This window comes from Eptatretus burgeri, chromosome 9 (assembly GCF_056783735.1).
Source record: "Eptatretus burgeri isolate ZD-2024b chromosome 9, Ebu_testis_v1, whole genome shotgun sequence".
NCBI lineage: Eukaryota > Metazoa > Chordata > Myxini > Myxiniformes > Myxinidae > Eptatretus > Eptatretus burgeri.
The window spans coordinates 20089295-20101349 of record NC_140969.1 but is presented as its reverse complement, the minus strand read 5'-3'; the positions used below and the strand labels follow the sequence as shown (position 1 = coordinate 20101349).

At 39.6% G+C, this 12055-nt stretch overlaps 1 long non-coding RNA gene across 1 annotated transcript; it reads left to right on the top strand.

Moving 5' to 3' along the window:
* Positions 1-7479: 7479 nt before the first annotated feature.
* On the top strand, positions 7480-11776 carry LOC147019657 (uncharacterized). The gene is made up of 3 exons (XR_015062038.1): positions 7480-7833; positions 8364-8434; positions 11041-11776. It is a non-coding gene; the product is annotated as an uncharacterized LOC147019657 (long non-coding RNA).
* The last annotated feature ends 279 nt before the right edge of the window (positions 11777-12055 follow it).

The following is a 12055-nucleotide window of genomic DNA, read 5'->3' as shown; positions in this document are numbered from 1 at the left end:
TGGGGATCCTAGGGTCCTGAGTTTGAGCCCTGTTAACCACTGAATTAACACCAGGGGGTTGATTCAGCCTGTCATCCTTCTGAGGTCGGCGAAATGAGCACCAGTATACTGGTAATAGGGGCACCGCATCAGCGGCATAGCCACGCCCCTAACCAATGATGCAACCAGCAGCCAAAGAGGCAGCAAACAATGGGAATTCTCGACCTAACTTGTATAAGCTACCACACTGGTACCTCACAGACACAGCATTGCATCAAAAGTGTGCCATCTCTTGGATGACACTTTCAACTGGGTGTGCCATCTTCGAGCATTCATGGATGGGCGTTAAAGTTCCTCATCTTTTCCCAAAAAGTAGGCTAGTCACCTCCACCAGCGAAGGTGGACGGCAGTTATGTTTTCACCCCGTCTGTCTTTGTTTGTCTGTCTGTGAGCAGGATATCTCAAAAAGTAATGGAAGGATTTTGACAAAACTTGGTGGATGAGTTGTGTCGGTGACAAGAAGAAGCTGATTAGATTTTGGTGTGGGACAAGGATAAAAAGCTGGATCTGCATCCGGACCAATCAGTGGGATACGAAACGTAAACTGTTCAGTCTGCCGTAGGTATGCGCTCCACCGAGTGCTGTTATAGTTACCTCCGCCACCAAAAGTGAAGGAGGTTATGTTTTCACCCCTCTCTCTCTCTGTTTGTCTGTCTGTTTGTGTGCAGGATATCTCAAAAGTTGTGGACGGATTCGGATGAAACTTGATGGACAGGTTGGGTGTGTCACAAGGATGAATTGATTCGATTTCGCTGAAGATCCGAATCCAGATATGGATAAGATAATTATTTAATTTATAAAGTAATTCTTCATCATTGATAGGACCAAAAACGATATCGTACTGTATAGCATGATATTTCAAAAATGTATTGGGCCCGATATGTTCTTGTGGATCAGGCATTACAGGGCGGAGGTATGCGCTCTACCGATTGCCCTTCCCGTTAACACTGTTACCCTGGTTTGGACAGCTAGTTTCTGAAAAACTTGAGCAAAACAAGTTTTTTGCGTGCCAACCCTATCCTAAGAAGCTCGAATGAACTAAGATCCTCGTCCTCTTCATGATGACGTCATAAAAACGAATATGACGTCATTGTGATGTATCAGGTTTGCGATAAATTATCTGTGCTAATACCCGGCTTGATTCCCGTAAAGAAAATTTAAACAGCTTGCCTAGTTTTGGAGATAATGGTATCGGCGATTTCCATTAGCGGCGATATTATGACATCAACTTTTTTTCTTGGAATAATTTTCAAAATCGGAGATGGTTACTGCCTGTGCATGGGTTTTCTGCATATACATGGCAAGTTTCATGAAGATCCGATGAAAACTCTGGGTTGTGAAACAAAAAATGTCAAAAAATAGGAATGACGTCATAAAAAAATTGATATGACGTTATAGTGATGTATCATATGTGCGGCAATTCATCTCTGCTAATGCCCTGTTCGATTCCCGCTAACAGAATTCAAAAAGCTTGCCTAGTTTCGGAGATAATTTTTTAGGCAATTTCCATTAGCGGAGATATTTTGACGTCATAATTTTTTTTCTAGGAGGAATTTTCAAAATCGGAGATGGTTACTGTCTGTGCGGGGAATTTTTACATATATACGCCAAGTTTCAGGAAGTTTTGATGAAAATTGTAGGCTGTGTAACAAATGAAACAAGAAAACCAAAAAATGTCAAAAAATAGGAATTACGTCATAAAATTTGATATGACGTCATAGTGATATCTCATATGTGCGGTAATTCATCTCTGCTAATGCCCTGTTCGATTCCCACAAACAGAATTCAAAAAGTTTGCCGAGTTTCGGAGATAATTTTTTAGGCGATTTCCATTAGCGGAGATATTTTGACGTCATAACTTTTTTTTCTAGGAGGAATTTTCAAAATCGGAGATGGTTACTGTCTGCGCGTGGGCTTTCTGCATATACATGGCAAGTTTCAGGAAGTTTCAATGAAAACTGTAGGCTGTGAAACAAAAAAGTCCACAAGAACAACAACGTGAGTAAGACTTAGAGATCCTCCACGAGGATCTAAAAATTGGACATTACAGAATATCATATTCATCTAATGTACTCCTCTTTATAGTCCTCTTAGAATGCTCCATCAAGTCCTTTAAGTCAAGACCTTTGTTGCTTTCTCATGAGTTATAAAATTAATAACTGATAAATATTGCATTGATTCTTTTACAAATGCATGCCCTGTTATTATGTGTCAACTCTCATCTGTGAAGATAAACAAGAAAAGGAAAACAATAATAACAGTGCCTTGCGCATACAGCCAATAACAATGTTGTAAAATCACATTCCAATGAGGTTGTGCTATATAAACAAAACAATGGCTATTGGAAAAGCAGGAATGGAGAAGATATAAAAGGAGAAATTATTCTGTCGCAATAATAACGCAGCACATCTAAAGCCTTGGAGGTGAACAAAAACGCTAATACCAAAATATATCATTGGGTCAATAGATGCTGCGCACTCGTAGCTGCTTCTCTTGTGCAACTATATTTACTTGGCTGAATATATTTCATTTATTGATATTTCTATCCTTCAGGTTGAAATTCCTTTTTGTTTATGTCACCTGCTGAGACTACTTGTCACCACGGGCACTCCAGAGGTTTCAGCTGTAACGGTTTTTGTACGTGCCTGTCAATAACAATTACAGTGGAAAGTGGAATTCACTGAACACCAGTGTATGAGCAATGCCATCTTTTGTAAACGACCAATGCTAGCTACTCAGATTGTGGATGGAGTCGTCAATCCCTGTGAAATCAACCAACTCCAAGGAACCTCCCCGATTGACTGTTTCAAAGTTGTTTTAAATATTTATATTCCTGGAGTGTTTCATTGAAAAGCCAAAATTTTAACATGCCGTACCTCAGATTTTGGAAATTGTGGCTCCAGAGATGGGGAAACCCCAAAGTCATATAAAAATAGGTCTTTTTCTGGAGCAGACTGTTTAACATATAATCACAAAAAATGTTCTGCTTCTTGACAACTTTACGTGGTTCAACAACATAAAAGGACGAGAAGGGCACTCGGTAGAGCACATACCTCCACCGCGTAATGCCTGATCCACGAGAACATATCGGGCCCAATACATTATTGAAATACCATAATATACATTTTCGGCCCTATCTCTCAATGAGACTACTTGTACGAGACTGAGACTACACTTTAAAAGTTAAATATTTCTCGTATCCAGATTCAGATCTTCACCAAAATCGAATCGATTCGTCCTTGCGGCACACCAAACCTGTCCACCAAGTTTCGTCCAAATCCGATCAACAACTTTTTGAGATATCGTGCTGTATATCATTTTTGGCCCTATCTCTCAATGGTGAAGAATCAGTTTAAAAATTCGAGTATTTTCAAAAAATAATAATAATAAAAATCCCGGATCTGGATCTTCACAAAAATCGAATCGGTTCATTCTTGTCACGTACTGAACCTGTCCACAATTCTTTGAGCTATCCTGTACACAGACAAACAGACAGAGAGAGGTGAAAACATAACCTCCTTCACCTTCAGTTGTAGAGGTAAATATCACCGTTTGGTGAGGATTTTTCAATATCGGTCAAAATAATTCTTAACTTCAATCACAACATTAAAGATATAGTGGAAAATGTAGGATCTCCTCAACTTGTTCAGATAAACTTCACTTGTTCACCATTTTTTTTGGCTTATCTGGAATTTAAATTCCAGATAAGGTATTGTCCGCGCATTGTCCATCGTCTCCTTTCTCGACTTCTCCAGCCAAACCGCTGGCCCGGTCCGGCTGAAATTTGGTAGCAACGTTCCCCTCCCGACTCATATCAGGAATATTGCAAAGCCCATTATGGTCACATGACTTTAAGTATGTCAAAATGGTAGACTTAGTAAATTTTTGCAAAAAGCTTCTTCTCCAGACCCACCTGTCAGAATGCTACCAAATTTGGGTGACAACATTAGGACAGGGTCGTGATGTTCAATTCCAGAGGTCATGCCGATCGGATAAGCAAAAGTGTGTCAAAATGGCAGACTTAGTAAATGTTTGGGAAAATCACGTTAATTCCTTCAAAAACCGTCCTCTCCAGAACCACCAGTCAGAATGCTTCCAAATTTGGGTGATAGCTTAGGTCAGGGCTTCGATAAGCTACACGTCCAGTGGTCCTATTTAAAAAAAAAAATCTTAACCAGAGTTGATAGCTTGAATTACAATGCCCTTCCCTTCCTAAAACGTATTCTATCTTAATTTTAACTCTCAAAGACATGGATAAAACTCACTTCATTGCTGTGTCATGGTAAGGACCAAAATAATATCAGCAGCATTTTCAAAGGTGCTCATATCCATCCAGGGGGACTTTTTTGTGATGTAAACCTTACTCTCATCATGCAAGGCTGCTCTACAGACTTGATCATCTTGCATGTAGTACAGTGTCCACAAGGTGGCTTTAATAATTCCAAGAGACCTCTTCTCCCTGTTAGTTACTGCAAAAACAAAATACATGAAAAAAGAAATAACCACCATTTCTATCACCATTGTTATACATGAATATACATTATTATTTGATCCAAACGAAGTTATATTCTGTTAATGGAGACAAGAGCCCTGTGACATACTGGAATTCAGCAATGATTAATAATATCCTGGTCATGTTATACATCTATGCCAGAACTGTTTTTCTTTGTACCTAAACTAAATTAACACCGCAGGCCAAAAAGGTCAGTCTGTGCGGTGATATTAAGGTCCTACTTTATTATGCCTGGTACATGCGTGAATACATGTGCCGGATATGGTTACCTGTACAGGCTACTAATGGTGAGATGAAGTCACCTGCTCAGAGACTAATCTGCCATTGTCCATTTGTTTTATATTCGCTTCAACCTGTATCACTTCAGCCTGTTGCATATTTTCACTTGGAAAGTAGAGTACAGCAGACCCTCAAATATCGCGGGTTCTAATAGAGTGGGTTCGGATCAATCGCGGGCAACCTGTTGCGTTATCGCTCCATTTAATTTCGGCCAATCGCGGTTTTTGAGCAAAGATGAGTCATTGTTTGCGTCCGCGTGTACGATTACCTCTCGGAGCCTTTTCTTGTTTCTAGTGCACAGTTGATTGTAGTAATGAGCCCAGCATCCAGGAACAAAGGTAAATTCAACAATGAATCGTCATCAACAAGAAATGACAAATGGAGATCCTGCAATACTAGATCTGCAAGATCTCGGAGACACTCAAGAGTTAATAATAGCGCTCAAACGTAAAACGATGGACAAAATTAATCATGCCAAAAGGCTGAGAAAGGTTATGATATTGTGCAAAAAAAATCGCGTTGTTCAATATGTTCGCAAGAGGTGAAAGTGTAGCATCTGTGGGCCACCATTACGGGATCAATGAAAATCGACTGTGTGTGAACATGAGTCAAATATCCGTTCAAGTGTTTCCACTCCGCAAAGCGCAAACGTCTCATTCCTGTCCTGTAATGCTCTTCTTGGAAGGATGGAAAAAGTGCTTAATGTTTGGATCGAGGATCAAACAGAAAAAAATGCCTTTAACCTGTGTATGGGAGAAATCATTTCAGATTTACCAACGATTCCACGAGGCACCCGGGACCGAACTGATCCAACAGCCATCACAAGTTCGACATCCACATCTTTCTAACCTCCACCCTCACCCTATAGCAGCATCATCATCATCATCATCATCTCCGAGCTAAGTCTTGTGTTTTCTTTTTATGGCAGAATACAGTACAATCGATTACATCATATGATTACCCTCACCCACCTCACTGCTTTGGAATAAATTAAGAAGGTAAATCTTGTTTTTTAATTTATTTTATTTTATGGAGTATTTATTTTAATTACATGTTTATTTCAATGTTAACATCCATCCACTGGGACCATACTCTGTGCAGAGCGTTGGTGCTGCCTAAGCAGTCTCCTTGGCTATTGGGTACAATTCTGGACGGGTCGCCACTCCGACACAGGATACCAGCATGCTGGCACTCATTTTGCCGACCTCGGAAGGATGACAGGCAGAGTCAACCCCACCTGGTATTAATTCAACAGCCGAGTGGGATTTGAACTCAGGATCCTCGGATCCTAAGCCCACCACCCTAACCATTAAGCCAACACCAGGCATAATGTTAACATGCTTTATATATTTTTACATGTTTATTACCTCTGCCACCGATGGTGAAGGAGATTATGTTTTCACCCCTTTCTGTCTATTTGTCTGTCTGTCTGTGTACAGAATATCTCAAAAAGTTGCGGACGGATTCTGATGAAACTTGGTGGACAGGTTGGGTGTGTGAACACGGCGAATTGATTCGGTTTTGGTGAAGATCCGAATCGGAATCCGATTACAAGAAAATTTTAAGTGATTCTTAACCATTGAGAGAAAGTCCGAAACCGATATATATAACACGATATCTCAAAAAGTTGCGGGCGAATTCAGACGAAACTTGGTAGACACTTTGGGTGTGTGACAAAGACGAATTGATTCGATTTTGGTGAAGATATAGATCCAGATGCAGATAGGAGAATTTAATTTTTTTTTAAATGATTCTTCACCTTTGAGGTATCAAACCAAAAAAATGTATGTACAGTATAGCATGATATTTCAAAACAATTTGGATGGATTCTGATGAATCCAGGTGGATGAGTTGGATCGGTGACAAGAACAAGTCGAGTCTATTTTGGTTCAGGTCCAGATCAAGTTCCAACCTGTCAGTTCGGTACAAAATGTAACCTGCCTACCTGGTGGAGGTATGCGCTCTCCTGAGTTCCGTTCCAGTTTAATCTGGTATTGGTGTGGTGCAGGTATGATGGACCGAATGTCTTCCTCGTGCACCAATTTCCTCGTTATAGCTTTGGAGACTCCCACAGTGACTCACTCTGTGATCAATATTGTTATCCTGATGAGCTTGAAGTAGTAAAACAGGTGTTTTTAAGTTGGAATCATTGAGTTTTTAGTCCAACAGATGTATAAACACTATCAATTATTTTCGCTCCAATTAATAATGTAATTATGAAACAATAAATAGACCTCAAGGTCTCACCCAATGATTGATTTGGGAATATACATTCATATCAAAAATCGAACCATATTTCATCATTATCGGCAACTGTATTGGGATTCATCCGAAAAACCCTCAAATGTATTCCGAATATTTAACAAGGAACAACAAAGATTGTTTTTTATATAAATAACCCCTTTTCAAAGATTGGTTGGAAAATATAATGTAAAGTAAATTTGAATGTAGCGCTGTACTGCGTCGTCATGTAGCACTGTGTGACGTCACAGGCACGTATTTCACTTGTTCTTTTTGTGACTCGTTAACAATCATTAATTGTGATCGTGCTGCCCGAGAGGAATGTCGTGGTTTTTAGCGGTGTGTTTAGCTTGTTCAAATTGATTTTACTCATTCTTTATTCCCTCGTTCATAAAAAACCGATCATTTTGAACACCACGGAAGTACCTGCACAGGTAGGAAAAGGGGATCGGTGGGTGGGAGAGCAATGGAAATATGAACGCTTGATCGTGAATACACTTTCGTGATGTTGTTGAATGCATGATCAGCTCATCTTGTAACATTTGGTAACCATCGTGATGGGAGAAAATGATATTTTTACTGAACTGAATTTTCTTACATTATTTTGTAGATCCTTCCAGAACAAGTACCTGTGGACACCTGTCCAAGGGAGCCCCTGATATGGAGCTCCACAAGGTGGGCTGCACCCACTCGCTGGAGGTTCCCCATGACGATGGCCTCAAGCAACACATCTGTGTATTGGGAAGATCTGTTTGTGTCCGGTTAGTAAATATATTTTGTTGGTCGTTGGAAATAATTTTGACATAACGAGTAGTGACAGACTCGATTGGAGGACAGTCAGCATTTCTTATTCCACTATCATGAATATAATTATTTATTTTCAGTTATAACAACAAGTTTTTATGAATGTCTTGTTCTTGCGAGATCTCATCATTTTTTGTTTTCAAAGTCAAGTCTCATGGGGGAGAGAGAGAGAACCCTCAACTGAACATGGGGGTTAATTTGGGTTGAAAATATCATGGTTTGGGATGGGGTATGAACCCAGGGATGGGGGATAATTTTGTGTGATTTTGCTGATTCTCCTGTGAGATGTTTGTGATCATCATTTTATATATATCGCAGATAACATCTATCATAATACTAAAACTCATTGTTGGCAAAAAAACAGTTAAAATGACTCGACAAGGTTTTGTTTTTCTTTCATTTGTTTTGATTTTGTCCCTTTGTTTAATTTGTTGTTTTATTTACAATGTTCTGAATATCTTCCTTATGCAACATTTCACTTCCACAGCCTTTCCGAAAGACAATGCGCTGGAGCTTGAGAAGAATACGAGTTTGAAATCGACAACTGGAGAGGAACAAGTAAGTTTGGAAAAAATATGTTGGGTACACCATCATATAGTTGGGGGGAAATTGCCTTCTAAAGGGTGTGGGGTGGTGGGGGAAAGATCACACTCACCTACATTTATTGAACATTTAATAATCCTTTGGGTAAAATATGTCATTGGGACGAAATGCCATTTTCCTGAACTTGGTTTTCTTCCATTATTTTCTCGATCATTCCTGAGAAAATACCAGCTGACATCAGCTCGTGTCCCTACAATTCTGCATGCGGTGAGGATCTGCTTGTGTGTGATGAGTAAATAAATTGATATGTTTATGTTGAAGGGAACAACAGGTCGATTGAGGCCATAAAAGGTGTCAATGTTTGTGTAGTTTTAGTACCTCTTAACCTGTGTTTAGTGTGTGTTTTCGATAAGGTGTGTTTAAATGTTGCCTGCAACAGGACAGGTGTTGTCTGATTGAGACAGAATTTGGTTTTTGTGGTTTCAAGTGTTTTTAATTTTTTTTTGAAACAGTCTCTCAGACTCATGGAGGAGCTGTGACAATTCAAACGCCAATGCAAGCAGATACATGGGATAACGTTACATGTGACTTTCATACAAAAACAGCCGCTGATATTGAGGGTAGTGACATCACTTCCCAGAACACCCTGAGTACCAGCAACGTCATCTTTGTGACATCACTTTTCTCTCTGCACTTAGCAAGGAAATCAAGAAGACATTTCCTTCTCCCTTTGGATTCCAACCAATGGGTGTTTTTTTTCCATGCTTTGTCCTTCACATCTTGAACCTCAAGTAAGGAAGCAGCTCATACCATTTTTCATGTTTGGTATGACTCTACCATGGTTCGAACTGCCGACCTCTCAGACTCAGAGCAGACGGTTCTAACAATTAAGCCATTGAGTATTTTTCTACTTCTGCAACATCAAGGCAGAACCGGGTGACGTTATGTCTCCAGAGGCCCCAGTGTTGAATTGTGCCCTTCTTGCAGAGGTCCATTAGTACATGGGAAGCAGCAATTTGTTAATTTCCAAGTTTGGGATTGGTCATTGTCCTCAGGGTGGGGATTGGTCTTGGCAATGGTGGGCGTCGCATGGCAGAGATTCACGAGGGTATCAGGGCGGGGAATTCTGTGGGCTCAGAACATTGATTGGTGGAATGCCTGGGGGTCTACGATTGTTTGGAAAGCGTGGGGGGGGATCCCTTGCAGGTTGTTATGACAGTCGTTGTGTTGATAAATCTGGATCCAACATGAACTGCTCTCCTCTATCCTCGCTCTCACTTTCCTTCCATTTCTTCATCTCTTTCTTATGCTCATGGTCGTGCACTGGTTGAGACGAGACTCTGTGCGTCGTCTCCTACTCTGTGTTATGTATGCTCCAGCTTCCTGCCTCAGCGATACATGCTTCTGCGACACGCCTTCCTCGTTGCACTGCCTGGGTCTTGTTTTATTGCCTCAATTTATGTGTGTTGTGTAGCCTGTTTGGGGGAAGGAGGGAGAGATGGGGTGGAAGTAAGAGATTGGTTGTCTTTTGGCTTCCGGGACTTGTGTTTATACCGTGTGTTTCATAACCATTGATTTATTTATTTCATAAAGAACAGTTTACAACAGCTTTCGCTATTTTGTATTGCAATTATGTTAATCTTTTTGTGTTGGGGTGGGTGATGGGGCTAAATTTATTTTTGTCTTATTTTATAAAAGGCAAGGGAGTAACCAGCACTGTATCACAACTGGTGACAACCGCTTCTTCTCAGCTTGTGAGAAAGTTTGAGTTTCGCATCATTCAGGGTCTAGGCCTTGAATGTGCTATGGTAACTGTGTGTTGTTTCGTTCTGACCATCCTCTGAGGTTGCCATCCTCTGAACAGTGCTTTATTGGCTATCAGCAAGGGGTACCCGACGTTGCCGGTGCTGTCCTCATCCTATTGGTGTTTTGAAGAGATATTTTTGTGGGGGCCAAAAAAAACTCCCTATATCCACAAAGGAATGGGCTCGGGGATCATTTAATATTACCTTTCATAAAGCCACAAAGGCTTCAGTACTATAGAACGATAAAAAAAAATCCCCTAAAATCTAACTTTTTTTTCTCAAAATTTTCAAACTTTTTTTTGCCTAACACACTCCGTGTTGATGAACTTCTGAAAGTTTAGCGAAGATCTGTTCAGCCATCCCTGATAAGAATGGCGACACACACAAACACACACACACATACACACACTTATTAGTATAGATTGTAAAGTATGTTGAGATTGTTTGCTTGAGAGTTGTATCAGACGACATTGGACAAGTAGTTACGCTTTCTCATTTCATTGCATTGTACTGTCCTGAATTACTTATTTATAGCAATTATTATAACAACAGGTTTGGAAGAACCACTTGAGAGACCCAACTATTTATTTATTTATTATGTCTAATTTTGCTTATTCTATTTTTAGATGGTTTTAATTTGTTTTTTTTTTCATTACATAACATCAGTGCTGTCACTCTTCAGTGACAAAAACAGCAAAAATCACCTGAGTCCGTTCATTTTTCCTTCATTTGAATGATTCGATGGATCACTTTATAAAATTTGTTTTACTCACATTTTCCTCAATAATTTCCTCTTCCAACACCTGATTTCCCCAGCCTCGATGAAAAACGATACCTCGATATTGAGCTCCCCAAATGGATGCACCAACACCTTTGATGACACCAGTGAATGAGATCGTTGGAACTGAGCCGGAACCCATATCTCTGGATGATGTGGATGTGCACGGGAAGTTCATTTCAATGGTGATCGGAAAATGTGTTGAAAGAACAAGAAAGTAGCAGTAACTAAATGAGCACACTGTTTCAATGTGGTACCTTTCATGAATAATTTCCTCATTTCAGATATAACAACAGTTTGCGAAGAACTACTTATATAACTATAATTTTTGCAGTTTTAAATCATTTAATGCCTCCTTGTAGTTTCACACTGTAATGTTAGCATCAAAATAATTTTCCATACCTGCAAGTGGTAACAGCTTTCGCCGTGTTAAACCTCAATGAGAAATCTGGAGAGAGGAATGACTGCTCTGTGTTTGTTTTGCTCAATTTGAATTTAGTCACCCAAGTAAAAATTTCTCTTTCCTTTCACCCATTGTTTGCTCATCCCATACCCAAATCCTTCAGAATGTCTGGACTTCGATTCACCGCAATATGTGGAAGAATAATAAGAAGAGATTGTGGAAGTGTCGTGGGAAAGTATTGTTGGTGTTATGTTCATAATTTTGGATCTATCCTGGATTTTTTCTTCTTTGAAAAAGTGGATAAAGAAGTTGGAAAAGATTTCCACCAACACAAAGTACAATTGTAAAAAGAGAAAGAGGCAGCGCAAGATTCCTTGAAAGTAAACATGCTTACATTTCTGTTTTAATGAGAATATAAATATATATATATATATATATATATATATATATATATATATATATATATATATATATATATATATATATATATATATATAACATCAAGCACTGCGTTAGAATCTTTTTTTGTCATTGTATATTTCCATCGGATCCTCCTCTTCTTCCTTCATGTGCAGCACAAGGTTGCAGGTAGCATCATTGGCTGAGGGCAGAGCTGTGCCACTGATACAAAGCCCCAATTACCAGTACAC